The sequence below is a fragment of the Triturus cristatus genome, chromosome 8, assembly GCF_964204655.1.
Source record: "Triturus cristatus chromosome 8, aTriCri1.1, whole genome shotgun sequence".
NCBI lineage: Eukaryota > Metazoa > Chordata > Amphibia > Caudata > Salamandridae > Triturus > Triturus cristatus.
The window spans coordinates 358,491,988-358,505,836 of NC_140591.1; the positions used below are offsets into that span (position 1 = coordinate 358,491,988).

Sequence of the window (13,849 nt, forward strand, 5' to 3'; positions counted from 1 at the left end):
TTCTTTACTCAATGGACCAACTCCCAATCGGTGCCACTACTGAGCTTCCAGGATTAATACCAATCTTTTTAGTAATAAGTTTTCTAGGAGCCGCAATATTGTCATGAAAGGCACTCGTTTGGTGGAGAAATGTCGACACGTTTCGTTTACTCAATGGACCAACTCCCAATCGGTGCCACTACTGGGCTTCCAGGATAAATACCAGTCTTTTTAGTAATAAGTTTTCTAGGAGCCGCAGTATTGTCATGAAAACCACTTGTTTGGTGGAGAAATGTTGACGCATTTCAAACCCCTTTATATCGATGTTTTGGGGTTCTCCCCAGGACCCAGAACCCTAGAATGCTTAACTTTCCTAAAGCTTCCACAGTGCAATGTCAATAAGATTGGTCATGAGTCTGAAAGCCTTCAAACACCTGAAGGGAAGCTTTCATATTTCCGCCACATGATTCCCGTTCTTTGACTTTCTTTTCTCAAAATGTTCTTGTTCCGTTTCTAATTCAGTACCGCGCTTCAGACTTCAAATCTCAGCGTCAGTTTGACTGGGAACTGGAATTTTTGACTGATTGATATTTGTCGTTTTAGCCTTGTTGTACTCAGATAAATATTCTCTTTTGTTCTACACTGGTGTGGAGTTTTTTGTGGTGTTTTCACTGTGTTACTGTAACATAAGTGTGCAGAAATACTTTAAACATTGCCTCTTAAATTAGCCTGACCGCTCTCTGCCAAACTACCAGAGGGTGAGCACAAGTTAATTTAGGCTGACTTACCCTGATTGGGATTGTGGTTCCTGCTTGGACAGAGTGTATACTCTGCCAACCAGAAACCTCAATTTCTAACAGTAAGTAAATCATTTAAGTATACTCCTGAGAATGTGAGAGTCTGATTTTAAAGAAGGAACTGTCCCACCTAAATGTTAAAGCCAATAGTTTTGCTTTTTCAGCAGACTGGAATGCAATAAGGCACTAGGACCAACAATTGCACACTTGCCCTGCTCAGCCATTAACACCCATCAGCAGACTGGTTATCCAGGATCGCTGTACTCTGTTACGTGAGAATTATGTTTGTGTTCCTGTTAACCCAGTCAACCAGCCAACAATCAAACATAAAAAAGCACATAGAGAGATATTACCGTATATCACACTCTAACTGGCATCAGGTGTGTCTGTATGAGAGGTCGCACTGTTCTTCTCCATGTCATCAGGTGAGTACTGAAGAATGGCCAGTCCAAGTCCGGTGAAGGGAAAAGTAGGGGGTGTACCTGGGCTTTCTCCACTATCTCACCATGATGACTGCAGGGTGAGACTTGTGTGTCTGCAAGATACAGGATTTGGACAGGGTTTTGCAGGAGCTTCAAAGAACGCCGACCACCTTAGGTAAGCCAAGCTCCACCCCCTGCAATATTATGTTGTGCATGCCCATCTAGTAATACTCGTCCTGCAATCTGATCTCTTAGATAGCTGTGCAGGTGGAAAGCACTCAATGGATTATAACATTCAATATGACCTTTTGTCCAAGCAAGAATTAAATTAGAACTAAACAACATACCCCACTTACATTAGCAATCTCTGCTCTTTCCTACTGATAAATAAATTACCCTGTCTTCTTATATCCACCTCAATCTCCCTTTGCAATGCCCCCGCCTTCAAAATGCGGTGGTGTTTGCTCCAAGAGAGCTGTGCAGGCACTATGCGTGCAGTAGGTCAGACTGATATCGAAATAACACCTAGGCTACAGAATAAAAATGGCCAACATTAGTGATTTAGTAAAAAAGTAACCACATTTGCAAACCGTGGCAGTTTTGAATTTGTAAAGACATGCTGCATTAGTGTTTTGCTAGATATGGGAGACTGCAAGCATTTGTGCTTGCTGCAGGTTATGCTTGTGGTAATATCAAGGACATCAATTGCAAAAACTGGCTGGAAAACAGGTCCATTAACAGCCAGGAAACCAGCCAACAAATTGCCCTGTCAGACACAACCCATCTGGAACTGCCAGACTGTACTACGGCCAGGCCAACTCTGTAACTTAGTGATAGACAGAAACTATCAAGGATGACATAAGGTTTTTTGTTTTTGGTTAGATTCAGTTGTAGCGTCCTCCCCAGCCCGGGTACATGCAAATGATCACACCACACACGAAGCTCAGTATTACACGTCTATATTCTTCGGAGTACAACCATTAACTGAACGTACTACGTCATGAAGTTTCTTAACCACACCTAATCACTTACATCACTATTCTATAGAGTCCGTCAGGGACCAGAGGTTCCCGCTATCTCTAACACACTGGACACTACATCTCCTCCTTTGTTAAATAAAAAGTGCAAAGCAAAATCCATTTATACATCATAACTCTTCAATGAGTATTCAAGGTGCATCAATCATTGTTCCAGATCTCGCTGAGTGAGGTTGAGGAGACATAGGAGAGGCATCCGCTGCAGGCACCGCTGACACAGACACAGGTGTAGTCTTTGGGCTCTCCTCAATCCCAGATGGAAGGGTCTCACTCTGAACGCCTGGAGCCAATGAAGCCCGACGCAGGTGTCTGAAATAAGAAGAATCTCTTCTGATGTATTTTCCAGAACGATGAGCCGTCACCATGTGTCCTTTACTAGTCAGAACCCTCAGTGGGTCAACATCAAAAGATGCATCAGACTCGCATTTCCGTATCTGCCTGACAATAACTTAGTCACCTCTGTTGAGCCCAGCATCGTCTGTTTGTATAGGTCTTCATTTTGCTTTTGTGAGACTAATCAGTAGTGCGAAGTTTATCAAGATCAATAGATCTTTCAGTGGTCCATTGTGGCAATTTGGTTTCCACGACTCTTCCAAACATTAAGGTGGCAGGGCTTTCACAAGTGGTAGAATGAGGAGTTGACCTATATGCACGAAGAGTAGAGTGAAGAACTGATTTGAGTTCACACCTTTCCAGCTTGCTGAACAGCCTTATTGAAGGTGCTCATAAATTGCTCAACGACACCATTCCCCTGGTTCAGATCCTATTAATCGGGCTGTTTGCGACCTTAAACAAGGTACATACATGTGACCCAAAGACTTTTTTTAATTCCAAACTATTGAAAGGCAGGCCATTATCTGATTTCAAAATCGAAGTAACACCCCATCTTGCAAAAATACTTTCTAATCTCTCAATGACTGTCATGAGTAGTTGATAACAGATCTTCCACAAGGGGAAAACGGGAATATTAATGACTAGTAGATGATGCCCATTGTCAAGGGGTCCAAAGAAATAAATTGCAATCTTCTCCCATGCATGCTTTTGAAGATCAGACATATTTAACGGATGTGGAGCTGTTTCGGATGTCTAATAATTGCACATATGACATGCCCTTAATTGTTTTTCAACTCTTTCAAGACGAGGGAACCACACTTGGTCTCGTAGAGCATGTTTAGTAGCAACAACTCTACGATGTCTCTCATGGGCCAGTTTAATGACTTGCTTTCCCAGACTCTCAGATATGCCAATTCCCAACCCTCATAAAATGATGCCTTTTGGGGTAACTGAAAGTTCTTCCTGCATGTTTTTGAATATCTGGTATTCATGGTCATCATGAAGAGGTTGAATATGTTTTCGCCATGATTGATGTGTAATAATGTATTTGAGTATGAGCAAATCTCTGTCAGTGCACATGGCAGCAATGATTTGTCCCATTGATATGGCAGCAGGAGTACTGGATTTCACAACGAAGTCACTTTAGAAGTAGTGCCATGGCACGGTATTGTACGTGTGAGACGTAGTCAGCAGGCTTTTGATCTTTACCTGGACAATGCACAATCATATGATCATACTTGTGCAATCGCAACCCCCACCTCTCAACGTGAGGGGGGACCTTGGCTCTAGGATTGCCAAAAATGGTGAGTACTGCTTGGTCGTTGATGACAACCATCAAGTGTTTGCCATACAGGAACAAATGAAAATGTTCACAAGCCCACACAACAGTGAGGATTTCTTTTTCAAGTTGTGAATAAGCACATTCTGCCAGTGACAAACTCCTGCTGGCATAATCCACAATATGTCTTGGTACATTAGGATTTCCATTGTGCTGGGCAAGTATGGAACCTAGCCTCACTGGGCTGGCATCAACAACATTCTTCGTTGACGGTTTTGAATCAAAGAATGCCATTTCATTGGCATTCTCAATCGCATGTTTGATTTTCTTAAAGCTTTGTTTACATTCACGTGACCATCGAATGGACCATTTAATTTCTTTAAGTCTCTCAATGGGGCATTTACAGTGGCAAAGTCATGTATATCCCGATAATGAAAACATGCCACCTTTGGTGGATGAGGAAAATTGTCCTTAAAAAGGAATATCCCATTCCAGCTGGGTTGTGTTCTTCTGTTTTTCTTTCTCTCATTCTCTTTTTGTAAAAAGACCCTGCTGTTAATTTTGTGAATGGTAAAGTCCCATATATACCTTGAACAGTAACTGGCCATACCAAGGAAGGATCGCAGCATAGTTACATGTTGTGGGGAAGAAGTGGATGACAGCACTTGTACTTTGTTTGGGATCTGGAGTTATTCCCCCATGAGAAAAGATATGATCCAAGAACTTGAGTTTCGTTTTATGAAGCTCATACTTTGCTGCATTTAAAGTGAGACCTGCATCAGCAGGTATACGACACACTTGTGTAAGAGCTTTTTCTTGTTCCTTTTGTGTGGCCCCAAAACCAATACGTCATCACTGTAATTGAAAGCATTTGTGACTGGCTGTATTATGTGACATCCTGAAAGAGGTCTGCAGCTTATGACACTCCAAAACTTAGCCTTTTATATCTAGACAAACCAACATGATTCAAAAAGGTAGTAATGTACCTGCAATTTTTTTCCAGCTTGAGTTGGTGATACCTTTTGTTCAAAACAAGGCAGGAAAAGACTTTGGTTCCATCTCAGCTGTGTAATCAGGTCTATAACGTGCTGACCTGAATGTTGATCTCTTTCAATCGCCTTGTTAGCTTGACGCATTTCAATGCAGATGCGCACAACTCCTCCACTATCCTTCTTCGGCACTACCACTATGGGTGATAATCATTGCGTCGGATCAGTAGATCGCTCAATGATGTCGTGCTTTAATAGTGTCTCAAGTTCTTTCCCAACAGCCTCTTGTAAATAAAATGCAATTTGACAATGTTGTTGAGCAACAGGATGGATGCCCTTATTTACATGAAGTTGCACTTTCGTTGTCTTAAGTCTTCCTAGTCCATGAGACAAGGATGGAAACTGATTCACTATTTCACGATAGGCATAGACATTATAGTTTACAGAAATCAGCCCCATGTCAGCAGCAGTACTAAATCTGAGTAAACATGCACTCGATTAAGGTTTTTGAAGGACATGAATTGGTGCTTGTACTTCCGTCTTTTTATGCTTCACAGTTGCCATAAATGAACCTTGACTCTGCAGTGGCGTCGAAGCAGCCCACCTATACACTTTGATTTTCAACTAGGTTAAATGGGGTGCAGGAGACAGTTCATTGTACTTTTCCACAGGCATAATGTTTATCGATGCACCACTGTCTATGATAAAAGGTATGGAGCACCCATTCACCTTCTGTGTGATTTTGGAAAAGTGTCCAAATGAATTTCTCACTTTTATTTGTCGATCTCACTTCAACCGACATTCTTCCTTACAAAAACCTAATCATATATGTGTATGTTGCCTAGTGGTCAACATCGGCATCATACACCCATCTTCCTCACTTTCGATTGACAATGAGGGTTATGAACTTTTAGACGAGGAATTTGATGACAATCAACTTTCAGTTTTTACTTGCCTCAACTGAGGTTGCTGCTTGGCCTTGTGGCTGTGGTTGGAACGTCTATGGAATTTTATGGCATCCATTTTGTTTTTTCATCATGATGCACTTGATTTTTCCCTCACTTTCCAAACCATTACAAAATGGTTCTCCTTCCCGTAGTCTTTGCATATTTGTCAAGTGGTGAGACGTTTATCTTTATGTGGAAAGGAAAATCCACATCAAAAACACAACTTCTTTTTCTTTGGAGACATTACTTTGTGGTCTTCTACCTTGTGTTTTGACTTACTTTCCACACTCAGCGCTGATTCATTTTGGGTCGTTCCAACCTCCATATTAGCAGCTTGTCTGTCAGCTCTTTCGCCCACTCTACCAGCCATGAGTACTCGCTCCAAGCTGAGTGTTTTTTTCAGTAGTCGTTGTCTTTAGGAATCAGAGAGACAACCATCTATTACTCTGAGACACATGGCCTTTTCATCATTGAACTTGTTGAAATTGCAATGCTTGATGAGCGAATCAAGTCTTTTTACAAACTCATCCATCGTTTCATCAGCTTTCTGCCTTTCCTGACTGAAAATGTACCTTTTGTAGTTGACATTTGGCATTGGCTTGAACTTGGTGTTTAGCAGCTCTTTGGTTTGACGGTACGTCAATTTATCACTGTGTGGTATTTTGTTTATCACTTCTTTTACTCTTTCACCCACCCAATTCATTAGATAGTTAATGATCTTTTTGTCACTTGCTTCTTCCAGTGCATCAAGGAAATAATAAGATTTCGATCCAGGCAGTCCATCTGTCCCCAATATTCTGCTTTTTGGCGGTATCGAAGGGAGGCGGTGGTATTAAGAAAGTGGCAGCATCATAACCTTTGGAACTTTCTGCTGTCTGGAGCAGAGCCTGCTCCAGCAGTGTCTCCTGCCCACTTGGATCAACACCTTCGTTAAGCACTAGAGGTGTGCTAACATTTAGGTCGTCGCTCCTGCTCTCTGGTTGTAAGGCGCTGTCTTCTTCTTTGGCGGACAAGTAGCTGCTTTTTTCTTGTATTGGTACTTCACCCCTCTCACATCATTGCATTGCACCTTGTTTATATTGCCCTTACCATTTCTTTGTGTCAGAAATGTTTCCGCTTTAGCGCTTTCTTGCACTTCGCTATCACTTCCTTCAGTGGTTCTCTGTACCTGGTTGTCACTACCTGAAGCATTGCCTTACTGTATGAATGACAGCTCTGTGTTAGGCTGTGGCGCAGTATCTCTTGTCTCGACTTTACCAGCAAATTTCCAGCTGACCACAAATAAACTTTCTGTAAGGCCTTCGCTTTCCTCACACGCATTGCACTGGCTGGAGTTGCACTTTGACTCAATATATGCCGTTGATTTTCACTTTGACTGAGGCACACGTGGCACTCACAAGCAGTTTGCTGGACCATGCCAAACTCTCCTGGAGAGCACACTCCGTTCTTCTGGTTGTGGCATTTACGTAATCCTACTCTCGTCGCCAATTGTAGTACCCTCCCCAGCCCGGGTACATGTAAATGATCACACCACACACTGAGTGTAACCGCTAACTGAATGTATTATGTCATGAAGTTTCTTAACCACACCCAATCACTTATGTCACTATTCTACGTAGTCCGTCAGGGACCAGAGGGGTCCCGCTATCCCTAACACACACCACATGTCACCAGTGGAAGGGAGCAAATAGCAGGTGGTAGTGCCTCAATATCACCAAATATTCACTTGCTTCTCTGAGCCTATGGAGTCCCAAAGACAGATAGGTGACAATGGTGGAGACAGCGGCCGACCAATTACCATTTCACCCCCTTCTTCATGTCTCTAAAAACGGGGGAGGGCGTGGACCTGCATCCTCCCTTCCACTGCTTCACACTTCTCTCTGGAGTCTCGGCAAAGAGGGGACAGCAGGGAAGGCAGCCACTAACCCCTTTGAAGCCACCAGAATGGAGTTCTGTTTTTCACTGCTTTGACATCAAAGTAGTGATAATAACCACATTTTGAATTCGACATACATTATCATGTCTGTCTAAGGATATTTGCACACATTTATACACAGTATAATACTTATAATTTTCTCTCTTTGGCTACGTCTCTCTCCCTATGGCATCCTCCATACTTCTCTTTCCTTATAACGATACCCTGGCTTCCCATCACAACATTTCGTCCATTTATTCCATTCACCTCTCTCCCTCTTCTGTTTTTTTCTCGACATTTCACTCCATGCTTTTACTCTCGTTCTCTCACTGCTCCTGTTTTTCCAATTCCTTCACCTCTTCTGCTATTTCTGTAATCAATAAACTTTTGCAAATTGTACTGGTTGAGAGCAAATACCTCAACGACCCCGGTGTTTGTATGTGAGTGTGCACGGAGCAAAAGTATTCATAGAGCAACACTAATGGTTACCCCAATAATATCGCCGTTTTCCATACTTACTTGGGAGCATATTTACAAGGGCTTTATCTCCGCTTTTTTGGCTTACAAAGCCAAAAAAGTGGAGATAAAACCAGCGTCCTATTTACAAGAGGGTGCTAACATGCATAATCGCATGTTAGCACCCTTTTTCCCCAACACCTCACTTTGCATCTTCAATGAGATGCAAAGTCGGCGTTACTGGGCGTACCCAAGATGGACTACCTTGCAAATATCGCTGATGTTTACATCGCGATATTTACAAGGCAGCCCACATGATTTTAGCACACATTAGATTTTGGCGAAAACGGCCGTTTTCGCCAAAACCTAACGTCTGCTACAAGCTTGACTTAGCCATCCCTAACATAGAGGGTGGATTATGCTGATACGACCCTGTGGGCCGTATCAGCAAGGTTATCGCCCTTTTGCAGGGAACATCGCTGGAAAACCAGCGATATTCCCTGCAAAAGGGCGATAACCTCGCTATCTCTGGAATTTTTATCGCCCTGGAGTAACACGTTGTTAATAACGCGCTACCAGGGCGATAAATACCAGAGAGAGCCTTCGATAATATAATCATCGCTGGCCGTTGTTAATATGCCCCATAATTATTTATTTAATAGGTATACATGTTTTATCTTAATTTTTTAAGTTATGGAGCTATCTTTCATCGACTGAGATACAAAGACATATCTGGCCGATTTGCAATTTGCTGAACGAGAGGCCTGCGGCACACATAACCGAAAGTGTTTGACTTTTATGCTTCGCCTAAAAATGTATGCACGTTTTCCAGTTTCCTTCAGTTGGTTTGGGCAGAATACCTTTTTTTTGTTGTTGTCAGTGTCTCTGTAGAAGGAAATCTGTGTGGGACCAGTAACATTTTTGCTGGGCCGTTTGCAAGCCATGACGACCCAATGTTCTTTTCATTGATGCTGGCAGGACCCATCATTGTTGTTGGCATAAGAAGGCATCTTTATTTCAGCATGTTAAAAGAACTCGTGTTTATCGTTCTGTACTTTTTACAAATGTCATTGAAGTTCATTGTTCCTAATGTTCCCAAACTATTTCCCAGGCCTCACAGCTGGCAGCTCTTCAGCACTGCTATTGGACACATTTGTTTTAATGAGCTGTCATCTATCTGTGATACTCCCTGTTGGCAAAAAAATAGAAAGAGCTTCCCTGCACCTAGCAATGTGTCTTAGCACCCACAGATCTCACGGTAGAGAGGAAATGTAGCTTTTCCAACCGTAATGGCTGGTTTAAGAGTAAGACTTTATTAGTTCAAAGCTGCAATAAATTCGGAAATCTCATTTACAGATTTTCTTTAACTGTTTCAAGTTTATACACAGTGATACAATTATCACCCATAAAATTCTGGGGAGAATTGTCATGGCAACATTTCACGTACTTCAGCTTTTCCAATTTGACTCCAGGGTACTGCAAACCACAGGCTACACAAAAAGACCTGTATTCGAGGACTACAAACTACCACTGTTTAGCTGTGTGCAAGTTTAAAACGGTTTCAGTCATGTGCGCTGGGTGAAAATGTACAATTTATAATGTATTTGCAGCTTGGGGGGTACATAAATATTGGGGATGGATGACAACATTAGCATTGAAAGTGCTACATTAAAACATGGGCTGGATCACAAATGTGAGCATTGAAAGTGCTCATTTAAGACAAGGCCTCTCTCACAGCTTTTGGCTTCCTAGTATCTTAAATAGTTGAAGAGCTGGAGCAGAGGTATTTTTCACCTTTGTAAGTGGTGATTGGCTGTCTGTCAAAGCAATTATTGAAATATGTAATGTAAGTACACAGCAAAATAAAACACAACACAATATAATGACAGAAACCAAAATAACTCCACAAAAAATATAAAACACCACAACCAAACAAAACAGAAAAAAGGCACAACCACAACACAGCACCATAACCCCACAACACCACAACCTAAAACAGAGTACTGCCTAATAGACATAAATGCAGATTTATGCTGTTCTTTTTGTTTTGGGTGGGAGTGTTATTGAGTAGGTGTGTTGCTTTGTTATCATTGTGTTGTTTTGTTATATTTTGTTGGTGCATTATATTGTATTGGAATGTTGTATATTTGTTGTTGTGTTATTAGTTGTGTTGTCTGTGCTGATGTGCTGTATTGCTTTTATTGTGCAGTGGCGTTGCTGGTAAAAATATGGTCTTCTTGTAGGAAGGCAAAAATGAGAGTAAACTGAGCGTACAAAAGGCCAAAATGTGATTACGGTTCCATTACCAGTAGGGTGTAGCGAGGAGGACAACAGACCCAAATTGCTCCCATATGGCCCCAGGCCCCACCCACATCAGTATATGCAACCTTAATTGCAGGTCACTGGTAAAACACCATGCGGACATCCATGATCTTCTCATGGATTCGGCCCCGGACATACTGTTTTTGACAGAAACCTGGCTAACCACGTATTCCTCAACAATACCGGCATTAACCTTACCCATAGGCTATAGGCTGCTTACTCAGAACAGGCGGTAGCCGTAGAGGGGGAGGTCTTGCAGTCATATACAACAGTGCTTTTCACTGCTCACTGTCACCACACACTATTCCAGGCGGCGAAAGCGCCCTGTTTAATATCTCCTTGTCACATAACTTTACCTTCACAGGGCTTCTTATTTATCAACCACCAGGCCCAGCCAGCGCTTTTCAAGAGGCCCTGGTCCACTCTGCCTCCACCCTTGCCCTAGAATCAGCTAATTTTAACATTATAGGCGATCTTAACCTGTACCTGGAATGCCTGGATTCCCAGGAGATCTGCAAATTCTTGGGCGATTTGGAGGCCCAACAACTAATACAGCTGGTGGAAGGACCTTCTCACCAGGCAGGCCACCTACTGGATCCTATTTTTTCGAATCTCTTAAACTTAGTAGCTAATACCCCTCTCCCTTTGATTTGGACTGACCACTTTATGATCTCCTTGCGTCTTGAAATGGCAGGCCCTATTCTGAGGCCCCCTAGCTAATCCCTTATGAAGCGCCCGTGGCACAAATTGGATGAAACTACCTTTCTACCTGCCTTAAATACGTCCCACCCAGACTGGCCTTTGGACTTGGAGGCAGCTCATAGAGCCTTTAGGGGCTGGATCAATAATTCACTTGACCAGTGCATCCAGTTGAAACTGACAGGGACTAAGCGCCCGCATACGCATGCATGGTACAATGAGTCCCTACGGGCGGAAAAGAAAAAATTAAAAATTTTAGAACGGACTTGGAGACATACCTATGACACTGTTGCTAAAAATGCCTATAGGATGGCCATAAAAACCTTCCAGAAATAAGTTCAAAAGGCTTAAGCCTCGGTCTATACCAACTTGATCTCATCTAGCCCCAACCCCTCCAAAACTATCTTCTCCCTTATGAAAGATATGTCAACATCTCCCACAGAAACCAACAACACCATATCCTTCAACACTCACTGTGTATCACTAGCAAGATACTTTATTAACAAAGTAGAATGTATATACAACTCGCTAGCAATGAGGCGGAGTACCACCATACCCGCGGTGCCCCCCTCTAGAGCACCCCCACACACCCTACAAACTTTGCCACCAATGTCTCCTGAAGACCTAGCCATCCTAGCGGCTCAAGTCAAATCAGGTTCCCCTGATGATCCCATAAAACCGGACATTTTCAGGAAACTCCATAACTGCCTTATGACTGAGGGCCGGGAATTCATCAACGGCTCACTTCTGTTGGCAATGATTCCAAAGTCGTGGAAGCATGCCAAAATCGTCCCACTGCTGAAAAAACCCACACTCAACGCATCTTTGCCAGAGAACTTTCGACCTTTCTCCCTGCTTCCCTACCTGGCCAAAAGTATGGAGTCCCATGTCAACATCACTCTGACTAAATATCTGGAGACCAACTAGATATTAGATAGCTCTCAGAACGGATTTCGTCCCAGGCTCAGTACAGAATCAGCCCTTTTGGCGGTCACTGAGGAGCTGAGGGCCACGCTAGATGAGGGCAATACTTCTGCACGATTTCTACTTGATCTTAGTGCGGCCTTTGACACGGTCTCCCATAAGATTCTTTTTCAACGCCTGGAGGAGATCGGGGTCAAGGGCAGGGCGCTTGCCTGGTTTACCTCTTTTCTATCAGAACGCTCCTTTCAGGTACATGCCCCCCCCACCAGTCTAGTAATTACCCTCTTAGCTGTGGTGTCCCACAGGGCTCCGCCTTGAGCCCCACGCTATTCAACGTGTATGTCCGCCCCCTGGCCCTCCTGGCTAAAGAGCGTAACATCAAAATGGTATCTTACGCGGACGATACCCAGCTGATATTCACCTTCTCCAACAACCCTGCTCTGGACCAACTGAAATTCTGGGCCGATGTTCTGGCCATTGCAGACTGGATGACAAACAACTATCTGCAACTTAATTCGGCAAAGACGGAGATGCTCGTGGTTGCCCAGGACACTCACAAGTGGGACTACCAATGGTAACCCACGACCTTGGGCACTCCGCCCACACCGAAAAACACAGTTAAAGATTTAGGGGTCCTGATTGACACCGCCCTCTCATTTGAGCCTCATGCAAAAAAAGTGGCCGGTACCTGCTTCGGTCTTTTGCGTGGCTTAAAACCCATTTTAGGATTCTTTGATGCTGCCACTCGCCAGTTGATAGTCCAATCGGTTGTCCAATCGCACCTGGACTACTGTAATGGTCTTCCGCTTGGCGTAAATAAAACAGTTACTGCAAGACTCCAACGAGTACAGAATGCAGCAGCTCGCACTCTGTTTGCCCTCCTTAGGAAATGTCATACCTCCAATCTTCTTCACCGATTACACTGGCTGCCAATCAAACAGAGAGTCCAGTTTAGAACCCTCTGCATCACACATAAGATTGTACATTGCCAGGGCCCCCAAGTCCTGCAGGGACTTTGCACCCCTTATGTTCTTCTGCGTACATTGCGTTCCACTGCTGTACATCCCACGGGTCCGGCGATGTAGAGCCGGAGGTCGCTCCTTCAAATCTCTGGCCCCCGTATTATGGAATTCCATCCCACTGACTGCCTGCAGCACCCAGGACCACTGGGCTTTCAGGAAACTGATCACAACCTGGCTTTTCACTCCCACCTAGCCACATCTCTCCTGGTCATCTGTCCGCTAGCGTTGGGACGCCCTGTTGCTGGGGCAGCCATGCGCTTTATAAATCTCCCTAACATAACATAAGGTGGAATGAAGAGTTAAAGGATGGTTCAGGGGACCACGGGACAGGGATTGATATGAAGTCTGGATAAGTGCAGTTTATAGTGGGTTTTGTGGGTAGTAAGCTTTAGAGGAGGATGGCTACTCCACCTTCAGTTTTCTCTCCTTTCCATTTTGGTATCTTCCATTCCCCCTGTTGTGTTTTCCCTTTTTCCCATTGCCCATGGAACGTGGCGAACGTTCTAATGCGAGCGCCTTTGCCTATCTGTGAATGAGGGCGATGGATATCGACGGAGACAGAATAAACTGGAGTTACCTCTTGAATCTTGTTTCGTTTTATTTCACTGGCGACGAGTGAGTTGCGTGAAGGGCATCGCATCGGTATCCCCTTCGTGTGTGGCCCGTGGAGAACTACCTCGAAACAGAAGAATTCACCGGCAGGAAAGACTGTGTAGTGAAGAAGTATT

At 43.6% G+C, this 13,849-nt stretch overlaps 1 protein-coding gene across 1 annotated transcript in view; it reads right to left on the minus strand.

Annotated features, from left to right (window-relative positions):
- Window positions 1–13,849, minus strand: part of STARD13 (StAR related lipid transfer domain containing 13) — an 802,429-nt gene that overhangs the window by 686,391 nt on the left and 102,189 nt on the right. The gene's annotated exons all lie outside the window — the stretch shown is intronic.